Source organism: Mytilus californianus, unplaced genomic scaffold, assembly GCF_021869535.1.
Source record: "Mytilus californianus isolate M0D057914Y unplaced genomic scaffold, xbMytCali1.0.p SCAF_9, whole genome shotgun sequence".
Taxonomy (NCBI): Eukaryota; Metazoa; Mollusca; class Bivalvia; order Mytilida; family Mytilidae; genus Mytilus; species Mytilus californianus.
The window spans coordinates 70,634,636-70,654,658 of NW_026262745.1; the positions used below are offsets into that span (position 1 = coordinate 70,634,636).

The 20,023-nt window shown below is 32.7% G+C and overlaps 1 long non-coding RNA gene across 2 annotated transcripts; it reads right to left on the bottom strand.

The window, feature by feature from the left end:
* Positions 1 to 1,160: 1,160 nt before the first annotated feature.
* On the bottom strand, positions 1,161 to 18,945 carry LOC127714809 (uncharacterized). 2 transcript variants are annotated; one of them, XR_007987950.1, is made up of 3 exons: positions 17,871 to 18,945; positions 3,148 to 3,315; positions 1,161 to 2,764 (listed from the first exon to the last, which is right to left on the bottom strand). It is a non-coding gene; the product is annotated as an uncharacterized LOC127714809 (long non-coding RNA). The 2 variants fall into 2 exon arrangements; XR_007987949.1 differs by lacking the exon at positions 17,871 to 18,945 and adding an exon at positions 12,136 to 12,328.
* Between the last annotated feature and the right edge of the window lie 1,078 nt (positions 18,946 to 20,023).

The window sequence follows — 20,023 nt, forward strand, 5'->3', positions numbered from 1 at the left end:
TATGTATTCCTTGTGTTACATTGAACAGAGTTTGGTATGAACAAGTAATACGATGGATATGTTAATTTAATAGCTCTTCTCCGCAGTATGATACAAAATTTCCAAATTTCCATTGGCTATTCGTTAGGTCAATGATAACTTTCAAATATCAAAGACAGTGTAATACTTTTCATTAATTCGTTTGTGCACTGGTCGATTCTTTAACATGTTAGGACATGATTTATTCATTAATTATAATTGCCTCACTGTCACTTCAGTAATATTGGAGTAGTTACGTGTCTTTTGTCTTTAATGTTAATGGTTTTTTAACCTTCAAATTCAACTGTTTTGCTATAACACCATGGTCACAGATAAGAAGAAAGACTGAGCTCTCGCAGTATATTTTACCTCGCTACATTTTACATCAGTCTATAATTCGTGAGCCTGTACTTCAGTGGTTCTCGTTAGTAGCTGTCTGTCATGTTCTGTTTTATTGTTTGTTCATAAATCATGCCGTTAGTGTTTTCGTTTGATTTCTGTAATATAAGCTCATGTCGAGTTGTATTTTATCTGACATAGGTTTATATTTGGTCATTGTTCAAGGTCGCATTGTTGACTTATTGATGCTTATACACACATCATTTTGACTCTGGTTGATAGTTGTCATAACACATCTCTTCTTATTTTCATATAATTCTCCTCCAAAGCAACAAATAAATAACATTTCTTTATTAACTTTAAATAACAACAATAAACCTTCTAAAGGCTCGTGTATTATTGAAATGAAATGTAATAACTCTGGCTGATAGAAAGCTTGATCGATCGTCCAATGTCCGTATCACTCTACGCAGCTATGAATACAATTGCTATCACGGCTTTGTGGCGTGAAGTACGTTGACCCGGCCTGATTAATTTGACCCGAACATATCACCGACGCTATAAGGAATGCACAGACGTAGTAAGATTGCCCAAAATTTATCAAGTTACCTTCCGGTTTGCAGATGAAACAAAGAAAACACTTATTTTATCATGCAAAATCTACAAATACAAACCGATAATTCGGTTATCTGGTTGACTACATATTGATATTTTAAAAATTTGCTGCTCACTCGACATAAAGGATCAAATTGTATCTCGCAGCTGATCTTTTATAATATCAATATGCAGACAACCTGACATTCAGTTTATTTCACATTTTTACCCATTATGAAACCTATAACACTTTTTTATATTTTCTGTATATTTTTGTGTGAGCTATCATTTATTTCCTTTTTTTTTCTGTTCTCTTGCCAATTATTTGTTGTTTTTCCTTGGGTAAGTTTTTGTATCATCCATTCGTATTTCATGCTTTTTTATTCTTTCGAACCAGACAAAATGAAGTTACATGGGCTTGATCACATAAGTTACATTTAAATACATTGAAACTAAACACACATAGTGTGTAGCAAGTTTTTAATTGGAAATTTGTTAACACTATCATAATTCAGGTAAAATCAGATTTATCTTAAAAGGAGCCAGATCCGGTACTTTAACCGGTCTATACAAATATGTTTACAATAAAAACTAATTGAATTATTGATATCTAATTTAAAAAAAGCATAATGTTCCATATATCGCGTGATGTCAGGTCAGTTGCCATACTCTTTTAAAACAAAACGTTGTTCTTATTAATCAGCTCTTGATAAGTCTGCACGGACTGAAATAACCATCATATCCGCTGGCTGTGCCATGTCTACAACACATTTTTTTTCATAAATTATCTCGTTCATTTTATTTAATATAGTATCCCATAACATAACCAAATTTAGATAAATTAAAAACACGAAAAGGATGTGCCTACAAAATAGTAATTGTACGCCTGATATCTTTGATGGGTTTTATCACCAGCCCAATAGTCAGGAATTTGGAGTTGACAACTTATCATTGAAATGTTCATTTTCTGTAAATTATCTGTTTATAAAGTTTAACATTATTCGAATAACAGAAATGTACTAAGGTTTTCAATCCCCCGAGTGCCTTTGTCGTATTTAGAAACTCTTTTCGTTGTTTTTTTTTTTTTGGTTTTAAATGCAATTCAACTTTGCGTTTGACTTTGCCTTCAAATTATTCTCATTCGGGTGCAACTGTAGAGTCTTGTGTAGACGAACCGCGCGTCTTGAGTAAAAACATGTACGCCATGTATCTTTGATGAGTTTTCACACTGATTAAAAACCATTAAATAGCAAAAATCATTTCACGAATACTTTGTAAATTAAGACATTTCTAGTTAGTGCTTTAACAAAAAAAAAACAGTAAAAGAAGGCGTTTATTTGTAAGCCCTTCCTGAAATTTGTTGCTGCTGGACGAAAAACAACCAATTATCAACCAATCAATCCCCTAGTTGGTCCAGTATCTTCCTGTTCGTATATCAGTAAGATAAAGGTTATTTAAATATTATATTTCCTATACCATATCAGTTCGGGTTCTCAACTATCCGAAGATAGGTTACTGCAACCTTTATAATCTTCAAATATTGACAATAATCGGGAAAATCATAAATATTACCGTATACTAAGTGCACAACGTTCGCAAACAATGTATTAATGTCGAGATCCTTAATGACCCCCTTAGTACTTTCTGCATGTCCAGTTTCTATCTGTGAAGTGTTTTGTATAAAGGAACATAGAAATCGAGCCAATGCATTCATATGGACAGCATCTTTCTTTTATCAAGGACGTACATCCACCCTTGATCATGAGCACATACTCCGTAGTTCTGATTTACATAGAATTTTCGCTGAATATCTCTGAAAAAAATGTATTTATTGGAAAAAGCAATTACATGAAATACTGTATAAAAGCAGACAACGTATCAAGCATCCTGATAATGTCTTTTAAACATGAAAAAAATATGTGTATCATTTGACCTTTCCTAATGCATGATATATGTATCTTCGTTTGTTTTTGTAGTTACTATTCTTCAACTTTAGAATGTGGTTTTAGGCAGAAACTTGTTTTTATGTCTATTAGACTGAAATACCAGAAAACGACTTTCAAGACTAACAATAAAGGTAGATTTTATATTTTGAGACGGTCTCACTTTCTCAAGAGTAGATTTTTTATAGAATATTGCAAAAAACTAAAATTTTAGCTGAAAATGTTATAATTTTATCAATTTTCAAAAACTTACCAAATTTTTCTTTTTTCATATATATATATTTCGTCTTTCTGAACATTCATGCAAAAGAACAAAAGCTCTGGCAAAAATATCTCTGCACTTGTTTAAATATATTTCAAGGACAAGAGATAATCCCAAATGATCAATCATTTCTATTCTGCTGTACAATCTTCATCAGTCCTGAAGCAATAAAAAGAATCATAAGATAAAAGTTTGGCTTGAATCAATAAGTAACTTAAAGGAGAGCTAAAATTTTAGCTGGTTCCTTTTCAGACCAAAAGCTAAAATTTTAGCTTCCATAAATTAATATAAAATTTTAGCTTCCATTATGATAAAATTTTAGCTTTGCAGAAAAAATGATAAAATTTTAGCATTATTGACTTAACATAATATTGCAAACAAAGATATAATTTTAGCATAAAATTATAGGCATTATAACATCGATGATGGCATTACCTCTGTTAACCTTAAGATTAATTGATTGTTGGTTGCTTTATGTTCAGTGGCAAATAGTTCATGCATTTTGAAGACAAGAACAAATTAACAGACAAAAGGTAGGTCCTGTAATAGGACTCAAAAGGGATGAAATTTGAACTATCACTGGCTGGTAAATTGGACAGGACATAGAGTAAGAAATTTGACCTTTCAAACCCCACCTGTGCACAGCTCATCAAGTAATAAATGCTGAACAATTCCTCATGGTTTATGCATAAACAAACAAGTGAATAAATGAGTAACTAGACATCAGGTCATATTCATGTAATGACTCACTGACATTAATTCTGAACAATTCCTCATGATTTGATTGGTATGAACAAACAAGTGGCTATATGAGTAACGGGACATAAGATCATACACTCACATACAGACATTAACAGTAATAAATGCTAAACAATTCCTCATGGTTATTGGTATACACAACCAAGTGGCTATATGAAAAACTGAAGAAAGGTCATATACTGACTTGCAGACATTAACAGTCATCAATCTTTCACAATTCATCATGGTTATTGGTATAAACAACCAAATGGCTATATGAGAAACTGAAGAAAGATCATATACTGACTAACAGACATAGACAGTAATAAATGTTGAACAATTCATCATGGTTATTGGTATAAACAAACAACTGGCTATATGAATAACTGGACATAAGGTCATACACTGACTTACAGACATTAACAGTATTGAATCCTTAACAATTCTTCATGGTTATTGGTAAAAACAAACAATTGGCTTTATAAGTAACTGGACCTTAGGTCATACACTGACTCACAGACATTAACAGTAATAAATGCTGAACAATTCCTCATGGTTTTTGGTATAAACAAACAAGTTGCGATATGAGTAACTGGTCATCAGGTCGTAGACTGACTCACAGACATATACAGTAATAAATGTGAAACAATTCCACATGGTTATTGGTATAAACAAACACGTGGCTATATGAGAATATTGACATAAGGTCATACACTGACTCATAGACATTCACAGTATAAATACTAAACAATTCCTCATGGTTATTGGTAAAAACAAACAAGTGGCTATATGAGTAACTGGACATAAGGTCATACACTGACTCACAGACATTAACAGTATAAATGCTGAACAATTCCACATGGTTATTGGTATAAACAAACAAGTGGCTATATGGGTAACTGGACATCAGGTCATACATTGACTCACAGACATTAACAGTAATAAATGTGGAACAATTTCACATGGTTATTAATAAAAACAAACAAGTAACTGGACATAAAGTCATATACTGACTCATAGAGATTAACAGTAATAAATGCTGAACAATTCCTCATGGTTATTGTTATAAACAAACAAGTGGCTATATGAGTAACTGGACATCAGGTCATACACTGACCCACAGACATTAACAGTAATAAATGCTAAACAATTCCTCATGGTTATTATCATAAACAACCAAGTGGCTATAAGAGAAACTTAAGAAAGGTCATATACTGACTTGCAGACATTAACAGTAATAAATGCTGAACAATTCCTCATGGTTATTGGTATAAACAAACAAGTGGCTATATGAGTAACTGGACATGAGGTCATACACTGACTTACAGACATTATCAGTTATCAATCCTTAACAACTCTTCATGGTTATTGGTAAAAACAAACAAGTGGCTCTATGAGTAACTGGACATAAGGTCATACACTGACTCACATACATTAACAGTATAAATGCTGAACAATTCCCCATGGTTTTTGGTATAAACAAACAAGTAGCTATATAAGTAACTGGACATAAGGTCATACACTGACTCACAGACATTAACAGTAATAAATGCTGAACAATTCCTTATGGTTATTGGTATAAACAAACAAGTGGCTATATGGGTAGCTGGACATCAGGTCATACACTGACTCACGGACAATAACAGTAATAAATGTGGAACAATTCCACATGGTTATTAATAAAAACAAACAAGTAACTGGACATAAAGTCATATACTGACTCATAGAGATAAACAGTAATAAATGCTGAACAATTCCTCATGGTTATTGGTATTAACAAACAAGTAGCTATATGAAAAACTGAAGAAAGGTCATATACTGACTTGCAGACATTAACAGTCATCAATCTTTCACAATTCATCATGGTTATTGGTATAAACAACCAAATGGCTATATGAGAAACTGAAGAAAGATCATATACTGACTAACAGACATTGATAGTAATAAATGTTGAACAATTCATCATGGTTATTGGTATAAACAAACAACTGGCTATATGAATAACTGGAAATAAGGTCATACACTGACTTACAGACATTAACAGTATTGAATCCTTAACAATTCTTCATGGTTATTGGTAAAAACAAACAATTGGCTTTATAAGTAACTGGACCTTAGGTCATACACTGACACACCGACATTAACAGTAATAAATGCTGAACAATTCCTCATGGTTTTTGGTATAAACAAACAAGTTGCGATATGAGTAACTGGTCATCAGGTCGTAGACTGACTCACAGACATATACAGTAATAAATGTGAAACAATTCCACATGGTTATTGGTATAAACAAACACGTGGCTATATGAGAATATTGACATAAGGTCATACACTGACTCATAGACATTCACAGTATAAATACTAAACAATTCCTCATGGTTATTGGTAAAAACAAACAAGTGGCTATATGAGTAACTGGACATAAGGTCATACACTGACTCACAGACATTAACAGTATAAATGCTGAACAATTCCACATGGTTATTGGTATAAACAAACAAGTGGCTATATGGGTAACTAGACATCAGGTCATACATTGACTCACAGACATTAACAGTAATAAATGTGGAACAATTTCACATGGTTATTAATAAAAACAAACAAGTAACTGGACATAAAGTCATATACTGACTCATAGAGATTAACAGTAATAAATGCTGAACAATTCCTCATGGTTATTGTTATAAACAAACAAGTGGCTATATGAGTAACTGGACATCAGGTCATACACTGACTCACAGACATTAACAGTAATAAATGCTAAACAATTCCTCATGGTTATTATCATAAACAACCAAGTGGCTATAAGAGAAACTTAAGAAAGGTCATATACTGACTTGCAGACATTAACAGTAATAAATGCTGAACAATTCCTCATGGTTATTGGTATAAACAAACAAGTGGCTATATGAGTAACTGGACATGAGGTCATACACTGACTTACAGACATTATCAGTTATCAATCCTTAACAACTCTTCATGGTTATTGGTAAAAACAAACAAGTGGCTCTATGAGTAACTGGACATAAGGTCATACACTGACTCACATACATTAACAGTATAAATGCTGAACAATTCCCCATGGTTTTTGGTATAAACAAACAAGTGGCTATATAAGTAACTGGACATAAGGTCATACACTGACTCACAGACATTAACAGTAATAAATGCTGAACAATTCCTTATGGTTATTGGTATAAACAAACAAGTGGCTATATGGGTAGCTGGACATCAGGTCATACACTGACTCAAGAACATTAACAGTAATAAATGTGGAACAATTCCACATGGTTATTAATAAAAACAAACAAGTAACTGGACATAAAGTCATATACTGACTCATAGAGATAAACAGTAATAAATGCTGAACAATTCCTCATGGTTATTGGTATTAACAAACAAGTAGCTATATGAAAAACTGAAGAAAGGTCATATACTGACTTGCAGACATTAACAGTCATCAATCTTTCACAATTCATCATGGTTATTGGTATAAACAACCAAATGGCTATATGAGAAACTGAAGAAAGATCATATACTGACTAACAGACATTGACAGTAATAAATGTCGAACAATTCATCATGGTTATTGGTATAAACAAACAACTGGCTATATGAATAACTGGACATAAGGTCATACACTGACTTACAGACATTAACAGTATTGAATCCTTAACAATTCTTCATGGTTATTGGTAAAAACAAACAATTGGCTTTATAAGTAACTGGACCTTAGGTCATACACTGACTCACCGACATTAACAGTAATAAATGCTGAACAATTCCTCATGGTTTTTGGTATAAACAAACAAGTTGCGATATGAGTAACTGGTCATCAGGTCGTAGACTGACTCACAGACATATACAGTAATAAATGTGAAACAATTCCACATGGTTATTGGTATAAACAAACACGTGGCTATATGAGAATATTGACATAAGGTCATACACTGACTCATAGACGTTCACAGTATAAATACTGAACAATTCCTCATGGTTATTGGTAAAAACAAACAAGTGGCTATATGAGTAACTGGACATAAGGTCATACACTGACTCACAGACATTAACAGTATAAATGCTGAACAATTCCACATGGTTATTGGTATAAACAAACAAGTGGCTATATGGGTAACTGGACATCAGGTCATACACTGACTCACAGACATTAACAGTAATAAATGTGGAACAATTCCACATGGTTATTAATAAAAACAAACAAGTAACTAGACATAAAGTCATATACTGACTCATAGAGATTAACAGTAATAAATGCTGAACAATTCCTCATGGTTATTGTTATAAACAAACAAGTGGCTATATGAGTAACTGGACATCAGGTCATACACTGACTCACAGACATTAACAGTAATAAATGCTAAACAATTCCTCATGGTTATTATCATAAACAACCAAGTGGCTATAAGAGAAACTTAAGAAAGGTCATATACTGACTTGCAGACATTAACAGTAATAAATGCTGAACAATTCCTCATGGTTATTGGTATAAACAAACAAGTGGCTATATGAGTAACTGGACATGAGGTCACACTCACTTACAGACATTATCAGTTATCAATCCTTCACAACTCTTCATGGTTATTGGTAAAAACAAACATGTGGCTCTATGAGTAACTGGACATAAGGTCATACACTGACTCACATACATTAACAGTATAAATGCTGAACAATTCCCCATGGTTTTTGGTATAAACAAACAAGTGGCTATATAAGTAACTGGACATAAGGTCATACACTGACTCACAGACATTAACAGTAATAAATGCTGAACAATTCCTTATGGTTATTGGTATAAACAAACAAGTGGCTATATGGGTAGCTGGACATCAGGTCATACACTGACTCACAGACATTAACAGTAATAAATGTGGAACAATTCCACATGGTTATTAATAAAAACAAACAAGTAACTGGACATAAAGTCATATACTGACTCATAGAGATAAACAGTAATAAATGCTGAACAATTCCTCATGGTTATTGGTATTAACAAACAAGTGGCTATATGAGTAACTGGACATAAGGTCATACACTGACTCACAGACCTTAACAGTAATAAATGTGGAACATCTCATCATGGTTATTGGTAAAAACAAACAAGTGGCTATATGAGTAACTGGACATAAGGTCATACACTGACTAACAGACATTAACAGTAATAAATGCTAAACAATTCCTCATGGTTATTGGTATAAACAACCAAATGGCTAAATGAGAAACTGAAGAAAGGTCATATACTGACTTGCAGACATTAACAGTTATCAATCCTTAACAATTCCTCATGGTTATTGGTATAAACAAACAAGTGGCTCTATGTATGAGAATATGGACATAAGGTCATACACTGACTCATAGACATAAACAGTATGAATGCTGAACAATTTCTCATGGTTATTGGTATAAATAAACAAACAAGTGGATATATGAGTAACTGGTCACATATGCAATTCGAGATAACAAATAAGTGGAATAAGTAATCACAGGTTGGGTTTTTTTTTGTGATTCGTAATTAAGCACAACATTCGCCATTACAATTATTTTTGTTAGTCGTGATAACGGATTAGAGTCGTTATCACGGATTAAACTTGAATTTCTTGAAAAATTATCACAGGTTTTTATAATGTATGACGACATATTAAATTTGTTATCACGGATTTGTATAAGTCGTGATAGCGGTATTATAAATTCGTTTCGCAGTTTGGGTTTTTCAAAGTCAAACGCTGGGAATGTAAAGCCTAGCGCTGTAGATAAAAATAATGCGCTGGAGATATAAAGTCCGGCGCTGTAGATTTAAAGTCGAGTGCTGGAGATTTAAAATCCAGCGCTGGAGATGTAAAATCAAGCGTTGTAGATATAAAATCCTGGGCTGTCAATCTAAAGTCCAGCGCTGTAGGTGTAAAGTCCATGCAGCGATGAAGCTGCAAATTAAATTTAAATCTCAAGCGCACGACTTTATATCCACAGCGCTGGACTTTATAAACCACAAGTTTTTATCTGTATGAGACCATTAGGGCTCCGTAGGTGGCATGTAGCATTTCCGATGTCTTGAATCTTAACCAAATAATGGAAATTCAAACTATTAACGGTCGAACAAAATATGGATTACAAAGGAGAATTAGAGGGATTCACATTGACGTTTAATCTTGAGTGGAGTAGTTGCCAAATTTTATTCAATGTTTATCTGCCTTCAAACCCAGAATAGGACGTGCAGTTTCAGAGGAGTTAAATGTCTATAAGAAGGAAACATTTTTCAAACACATTGTGAAGGTATTCGTTCATTCCCAGAACAAGAAAAAGATCGGTTTATTGTTTTGTTGTTTATTGCGTAATGTCCAGGGACTAATATTTGAAACATGCTCAATTCATGGAGAAAGACCTTTGTAAAATAGAGGAAATTACTGAACATCCAGTGACATTTGGATATCTTCCTAAAATGCCAGTATCTCCTTTAAAAAACACTTGGGTGGGGTCGCTATATGACATGATCTCCCTGCATATTTATCAAACTGTCTCCTGATTAATAACTGGTTTAGTTTTAGAAATAATTCTTTCATGTCTATGATAATTTTACTTTAAGATAGAAATCCAGGCCTTGCATTCATAACAATTCTGAGCGCGTTGATCGTACTCAGACTCAGATATGAACCTATCAAAATTAAAATAATAAAGAAACCTAACTTCAAGGAAAATTCAAAACGTCCCTTATCAAATGGCAAAACCAAAAACTCAAACATATCAAACGAATGGAAAACAACTGTCATATTCCTGACTTGTTACAGGCATTTCCTTGTGTCGAAATTGGTGGGTTAAACCTGGTTTTATAGCTAGACAAACCTCTTTTTCTCATAAAATTCCATTATATTGACAACAATGTGTGAACAAAATCAAAATATTGTGTTTTTGTTGCTTCGAGCACACTTTTGTACTCCCGAGTACTGAGTAAAGTTTTATGACCGAGAGCCAAGGAATGTACTAATTAAGTTTTGTTTTCACCTTTTTATCTATAATTCATGTGAGCTTATCAAACATGTTATCATACATGTACATTCATGTGCACGAAATATATCATTTCCATTATCTTTTTTTTTTTTTAATAGTTCTGACATTTGAGTAAATTTATTTATCTTACTTTTTAAATGAAATTAATTTATTATGTAAACCCTTTTTTATACTTAAACGAATATCAAAATCAGACATGGATCCAGTGGTTAGCAAGTAGAATTGTTTTTAATATATACATGATGATCTATTATCTTACATCTAAAAACATGTACATGGAAGTTTTATTTGTTAAACCAATTTGCCTAATGAATTGCTTCCTTAGTTGCACATTTCCGTTTCATAGTATACATTATTGTCAAGTATAATATTCTAATCACATTGGCAATCGACCTTAAATTTCGTTTTTAAAGGTTTAAGCGTTCCGTGTGATGGAATACAGTAAATCGGTACGAATGCACACAACTTATTAAAAAAGTGTTGATATTTGAAAAAAATCTAAAGAAGTTTTCATATATCAATTGCCTTTTTCCTGCCCTTATCCAGCATACCAAAATTTCTGTAGATATTCTAATTTCCGAAATCAATCGCTGTCCAACTACTTTTCATAAGCTGACTATTTGGATGTTTAAGTTGTTATCGTACTTTCATAGTTCTAAGTGTTAACATTTATCATAAAAAAAAAGTTCAGAGTTTAGCAATTAAACCAGAAAAAAGACAAAATAGTTCAGCAATTCATATGTTTATAATACAGTAATACTGTATCAATTTGATGACAGAAAAATAGACTTCATTCCAAATCAATAACTACAAAACATCTTCTTAAAGCGTTACTGCATCCGGAAAATTTGAGATGATGACACTTTTCCTGTTTTATCAAAATCTATTACTCTTTTTATTACAAGAGAAAATATAAAATATTCATTTATCACTTCTATGTACATCAGATGTAAACATCTCATATCTTCGGGGCTGACGCCCCTCATACATGAGAAGCTTTCATCTAATACTAGGACAGGTGACATTGCCATAACAATAATAAGTCAAAATGTCATAAGTAATACAACAAGTACATTATTACATGTACATGTGGGACGTGAACAAAATTCATATGTCTATTTATAATAAAGTGCAAAATAGCAATCAATAGAACATTGTAATGTGCATGTTTATGTAAATAATACGATTGAATAATAGAGGTAATAAATATATTATACATACGTGACTTCCTGATAGATTACGTGTTTTATTATCCGGTTATAATTTAGTTTACATAACTGTATGATAGTATATGTTTTCTGAAAACCAGTATTTAGGTCATTAAATCGATATTGTGCATAGTCTTTTGAAATGCTCGGTTTAGCCTTTTAACATGTTTCGTTAACCGATTTTTACAGCATTGTTCAAGCTCGTTGTTTTATATGAAATGATTAGTTATAATGTAATGAATTAGGTCAGATATGATATAATTTGCAGGTCATTAATTTTACACAAATACATATTCATATCATATGTGTACATTACCATGCATAAATTCATGCATTTGAAGGTGCCAATAAAGTTACACGTTTATTTCTTTGAAGGATATCTTACTATGCTCATAGGTGGAGATCGCGAAAATAGTAATGCACTTAGTCAATCAAAAAAGACGAAAAATGGTCACAAAAAAAACCCAAAAAAAAACGAAATGGACCGGAGCTAGAATGTAAATTTGTTTTGTTCAAATATACACATAATTGCATTTGTCTATAGATTAAACATTGTTGATTTACTTCCCTCATTGCAATGATTGATGAATAGGAAAATGTGCATTATGTATAAAAGTATGTACACACCATAACTTGTCGTATCATGTTTTAACTGTAAGTATTAGATGTAAGTTTCTCCTATCTGAGGTGCGTTAGCCCCGAAGATATCAGACGATAATATCTGATTTACATAGAATTTTAACTAAATATTTTATCTTTTCTATTGTTCTAAAAAGTCTTAGAGCAATTAGTTTAGATAAAGCAGGAAAGGTGTAATTTTCTGAAAATTTCCAGATGCAGTAACACTTTCATAAGATGTTTTGTAGTTATGGATTTGGAATGAAATCTTAATTGTGTCTATTTTTTGTCATCAAATTGATACCCTTATTACTGCTTTTATTGGCTATATAATATTAAGAATGGAAATGGGTCAACACAGCAAGAAAATCTCGCACCCGGAGGCGGGCTTCAGCTGGCCCCTAAACAAAAATGTGTACTAGTTCAGTGAGAATGGACGTCATATTAACTCCAAAACATATAAATGAACTAAAATTAAAAATCATACAAGACTAACATAGGCCAGAGCCTCCTGACTTAGGACAAGCGCAAAAATGCGGCGGGGTTAAACATGTTTTGTGAGATCTAAACCCTCCCCCTATACCTCTAACCAAAGTAGAAAAAAACAAGCACACAGCAATACGCACAGTAAAACTCAGTTGAAAAGAAGTCCGAGTCCGTTGTCAGAACAGATATCAAAAGAAACTAAGCAAAATGACAATGATACATAAATTAACAAAGGACTACTAGCAGTTACTGACATGCCAGCTCCAGACCTCAATTAGACTGATTGAAAGATTATGTCTTCATCATATTAAAATCAAGCACAATCCCTCCCGTAAGGGGTTTAGTAGCATACCATCATAAAATATATGAGAAGAACATAACCCGTATCATGCCAACAACTGGTTTTAGAATAATTGTGTTTATTTCCGAAGCGAAGACCCTATGAGTGAATAAATATTAATACGAAAATATGCCATCTTTAATGACCTGACAACAGTATCGTAACTATATCCCTTATGAATAAGTCTGTTGAAAGGTTTGGTTAGCTTTTGAGGTGAATGCCGATATTTTTGTGCTTTCTAAAGAACATTACCATAAAAGATTGGATGTGAAATACCTGAACGTATAAGATGTCTGCATGTTGATTTATATTTACGAATGATGTCCTTGTACCGATGATAAAATTTAATAAATGTTTTGACTAGTTTGTGATATCGAAAACCCTGGTGTAATCATTTTTCCGTAATACAGAAATTTCTTTCGTTAAAATCTAATGCGTTGTTACATACACAAGCGAATCGAACAAGTTGAGATATATAAACACCATAAGATGGTGACAAGGAAACGTCACCATCTAAAAATTGATAATTAACAATAGAAAATGAAAAATCATCTCTTTTATCATAAATTTTGGTATTAAGTTTCCCGTTAAAGATATAGATATCAAAGTCCAGTAAAGGGCAGTGTTCATTGTTAGTATAAGCGTTATTTAAAGTCAGTTCAGCAGGATCAATCCCTTAAGCATGTTAAGTGTACATACTTAAGTCGTCATTATTGAGAGTCAATATATCATCCAAATATCTAAAAGTGTTATTAATTTTTTGTATCAGATGTTTCGGTGGGTTTTTGTTGATTTTAGTCATAAATTGTAACTCATAACAATACAAAAACAGGTCCGCAATAAGTGGTGCCCAGGTAGTCCCCATTGGAATTCCGATAACTTGACGATATACGGAATCTCCCTAGCGAACAAAAATGTTACCTAGTAAAAATTCAAGGGCAGTTATAGTATCAAAGCAGTCCAATCTACATAGTGCTTTTGTTTGTTGTTACTAAAAAATGACCTAAAAGAGTTTGAACATATATATTCGCATTCTGACTTTTTAAATGCCAATTTAATTAGGTTTGTGAATTTTTTCTTAATAAGAATATGAGGCAAAGTGGTATATAGGGTAGAAAAATCAAAACTTTGAACAGATTCAAAATCACAAATATAAGCATGTAATTTATTAGGTACTTCCAACAAATTTTTTGACACCCCAAAAGTAATTTATTCTACTATTTTCAAAGGCCTTATTTAAACAATTTATTACCAGGTTTTTGATTGTACCAAGTGTACTAGTAAGTAGAATAGACAGGTTAGTAGTGGAACAATGGCTTGAAGACGAAATAAATCTGTTTGTGCAGCTTCGGAAACCAGTACATAGTTGGAACTTTCATTGTATTTGATTCTGCTTGTAAAGAAGTAGCTTAAAGTTTATGTTTGTTACAGATGTCATTTTCCGAAAATGGAGTCAGTTGGAATGTTGGTGAATTCGTGATTTCCTTTTGCAGAACCTCAATGTAAAATTTACGTCAAACTATAATTATATCATTAGCAGCCTTATCAGCCGGGACAAAAACAAGTTCCTTTGCGAGTTCTTTTAGTTTATGTTTGATACGAGAAATAGGGTTATTATGGTTGTTGTTAGGAGTAAAATGTTCCTTAAAATCTTGTATACGTATATCAACTATATATGTTCATTACTGAATTAAAAAAGAATCTAAGGATTTCTTGTCAGTTTTTTCTCGTTTTATCCATTTTGAGCAGTAAGCACGGAGTGAGTCTTGAATGATGTCACGACATTCATGCAAATTAATAATTGACGGGGGACGATATTTAGGTCCTTTTCTGAGGAATAATTTCAACTCTGGGTCACGAACGATGTTAAGGCCTCCTGTTATAACATGGGAACTGGGGCCATAAATGTATTCGGAATTACTGCAATTTCATGACGTAGGTGTATTGTCACTAATATTTACATCTTTACACGCTTGGCTATAGTTAAACACATATTTCCGGGTAGGTTTTTTGTAAACATAACAAATAAGAGGGATTTCAGTATTATCAAAATAGCCAGGAATGTGTATGAATTCCTGTACTATCTTTTTCTGGTTTGATTGCAAAAATCTGAGCTTTTTGCTGATAAATGATAACACTTCTATGCAAATAGGGTTAAATTTCTAAAAGATACAGCAATCCTTTTCTCAAAAGAATGTAATTTTGCATGAACATGATGAATCATATAGAATAATGACATGGAGTACATTAGGAACACCGAATCGGCTAACGCCATTTGGACATACACAAAGTGCTCGGATAAAGATTTACCGCGCTTAATCTAATGATGGAGATTACAAATAGAAGGGTTACAGTCTCAAAAACTTTATATAACCTGGTCACATTTTGATGTGCCTGTTCTAAGTCAGGAGCCTCGTTAGTAATTTTCGTAAATAATATCATGATGTTGTTTGATATTTGGTGAATTGGGGTGTTAATGGCGTATTGTTGATTGTTTGTCCTAAAGTTATTCTCTGCTGTACATGTAGTAAAGACAGACACAGTGTCTGCAGGAAGAATGCCACCCAAGGCAATGTAAGCTTCGAATAATTCCGACAGCAGATATAGGCATGATGTACACCTTTGCGAAGATAATTTGATGTAGATTTACAACATAACAAGTTTTAGTGGGACGGAAAACCGCAAAATCGAAATATAACGGAAGTTCACGACCGAATGTCATTTCTCAAATACATTAATTGTGAGTTGGGTAACCTTGTGTTATATTAAGGCATGCAGTTGAAGCCCGCCTCCGGATGCGGAATTTTCTCCCTGTGTTGAAGATCCATTTGTGGCCTTGGTCTGTTTTCTGCTCTTTGGTCGGATTGTTGTCTCTTTGAAGCATTCCCCGTTTTTATTCTCAAATTTAGATATTTAATTTAGAGACAAGTGTCTGTGTCACTATATATCGGCACAGCAGTATTTGATGTAAAGCATGCGGTTTTTTTAATCATCATATACAGGGTTGAAGAAAACAAAAATCAAATACACTAAAACTTAAATTTTGGCAAACACAAAATATATATTATTAAGTGTAAAACCATTCAAACGGGAAAACCAACGGTCTAACCTATATAAAAAACGAGAAACACTTATGAACCACATCAACATACGACAACTACTGAACATCAGATTCCTACTCGAACAATAAAAACGAATTATCGCAGTTAATGGTGTTCGCTTCTCTGTTTCAAAATAACAAGCGTTTTAAAGTATAGTTATAAATTGATAGTATATAAAAAAGAAAATTTAAAAAAGCAGGAAAAAATGAAAGGTCCGTCTCATTGTTTTTGAGATATTTAAGCCATTGAAAATTTGGCGGGAAAAGAAACTCTCTATAGTTTTCCTACATTTAACATTGGTACATTTTTTGTTTCATAAACTTTAAAAAATAACAAGAATTTTAAAAGATTTTGAAAAATATCTTTTTAAACGATATGTAATAAAATTATGAAAAGAAAAGTAGGTGTAAGCGAAATTTGTATTGGCTAATTGTGGATGAAACTAGAGGATTTCGAATATCTGGCAAAAAATCAAAAATGAGAGAAGCAAACATCCTTAAACTGCTGATCAGAAATCATGCCGTCCTACAACAAACACATATATATAGCAACTTTATCATTGTTATAAACTATATAGGAAACATGAACATGAACACGAGTTATGTGTCTGTAGATATAGAAATATACAGATGTACACCTAGGATTTTAACTTTTCCTGATATGGATCTATGATTATCAGATTAGGCATAATTATTAATGTACGTTATTTGTTTACAAATATTCAGGTCATTTTACTAGCTGATTAGTTTAATGATATGTTAAGTTTTCTGAAAATGATATTTTTTAAATCGTATGTCGATGTGTATATATATAAAGCATTGTTCAACATGTTCAAGGTATATGAAAACACAATATTTTGCGTGCTCGACTTGGTACGGGTACACATGGTACATATGGATATGTTATCATGGTTATGAGGGGACATAAACGAACAAGCAGAGTACAAAAAAGGAAAGAAAAGAAAGGGAACAAACGTAAGTTTAAGACATTATGCGAATTAAATGACGTGAAATCAAATTGTGTGTGCCTTTTCGAAACCCCTGTATGCGCCTCGGTACACAATGTGCAACAATTTTAGAACAGATCAATATTGCATGAATATTGTTGGTTATGTTTATCAATCGATTAACATTTATTTTCAGTGATAAATATGTATATACATGTATCACTGTATGCCTGAATACATAATTATATAATACTTACATATCGGAACTCACTTAATTTTTAACAAACTTTCCAATTTCCAAATACAGATCTATAAAAATGTACAGCATTAACCATTGTTAACATTATCCACAACCTTGACGTTTATCATTGAGTGCATGACTCCGATAAATTGTTGTGCTCGGTTTGTTGTGTGTAGATGTTTTCATGTAATTATTGTTTTGTTTATAACTTGGTTTGTTTTATTTCAAAGATTTGAATTTATCGTACCACGGGGTTACAATTGGAATAATATTAATTGTACGTATGTGATCTGTTTTCTGAAAAACACATGACATGTATGCTACATGTACTAGAGTATCTGGATGGGATTTACAGAATAGAGAATAAGGGTCAATATTGCAGAAAAAAATGGGCCAAAACAATAAAGAAAAGAGAAAAGTCGGCCACAAAATAAGGAAAAGAAAATAACAGGGTAAAAAAAATGTAAGAAAAAAATAGAGAAAAATTACCTAAAGAATTAAAGAAATTACAGAAATGAAGGATCCCCAATCCAGACCCGTATACCATATAAAATTATATATATTTGCAGTATGCTCTTTAGTAACACTACATTAGAAACAATTTCATTTATAGTATAATTTTTTCTCAATCTGATTGAATTTTATTAGAATTTTTCCAATGATTGCTATAGCATGTGTACATCTATATCTGATAAATGCAGACCTCTGAAAGAAGATACATTTCTTTGTCAAAAAGGGGAAGAGCAACCTGTAATACAGAAATAAAAAAAAGGTACATAGTTCATGTCCAATACGTCTGTGGATAATGAAAAACAAGGAGAAAGGCTGAGGCTTGTATCGTAGAATTAAATATTGGAACAAAACATGAGAGAATTTGCGGCAAATGGTAATGAGCGTTCTTCAATATTCTGTTTCGGGGGATCAGTTTTGTATACTGTTGAATAACGACAACCAGACGATCAAAATAAGTGGCTGATTAAGCTTGTCCTACATACGATATGACAAATCATACTTTCTAAAAACTTTGTAACAGTTGTGTAGCACTTCATATGTCGAAGATGATTTTCAATTAATGTTTTGTCCGGTACTAGAGTGTAGAATTTTTTTATCTCCAAATTTAATTTACGATGATGTCTAACATTCCTAAATGATCTGGAGAACAGAACAATTCCCAACATATCATTATATAAATCTTTAAAAAATGCAATTCTTACTTGTGTGATTACACACTTTTACAACCTCTCTCCGCTTTAGCTAGTACCAATATCCGATGTCGCTCCCATACGGTGAGACAGGTGGAACATCTTGACAGAGTCGTTAATGTGGACTTTAAAAGAATGAAAAAAAGCGAAGGTCAATATGGACACATTGACACCTTATAGAATTGAAATAAAGATCTTATTGGTAATTTTGTTCTGTTTCCTGTGAGCTGGTAGGGATAACATCACTTTTGAATAATTATTGGAATTTACAACGTGTTTAAGGATTTTGCATTCGCTTTATTGCAACACGCAATTAACAGCCAACCAGAAATCCATCCATTCGATTGATTGTTGGTTGATAAACATCCGATGACAAATATTTCATGCGTGTTCAGGATGATAACAACTTTCTAATAAATACAATTGTAGGGTTCTTCAATGGAGGCCGTCAAGAAAGAAGGTCGGGGAAATTTTGATTGCCACTGGGAAATAAGGGTATATTATATAGGGACAGAAATGATGCCGTGCAACAGGACACCTATCCATCCCCTCCATTCTGACCTGAAGAGGCTGCGTTCTTGTAAATCCCGCACAGGCAAACGGACGCCAAACTTTGGCAAGGATTTTAATTCGGTCGGAAGAAGATCAAGAGTGACCATATTTCTATTCCCCAGTCCCCTCCCCAGTCACCCTATTATCATTTGTAATGTCAGTCCCATTGTTAAATTATCCGGTGCAAGTACGCATGGACACTTTCTTCTTTCAATGCTAACTGAAATGTGCACTTGGCTTCTTATTCAAATTTATTATTAAACCAGTGTTCATATTGCCGACTCTAAATAAGAATTACTTACTTAATTTATATACTAGCACATTGCTTTTAACAGTTTAATCCATTTGCACCAGTAATTAGGACTAACATGTTATATAAAAATATGTAAAGTTAGAGTTACACCATCTACATAGT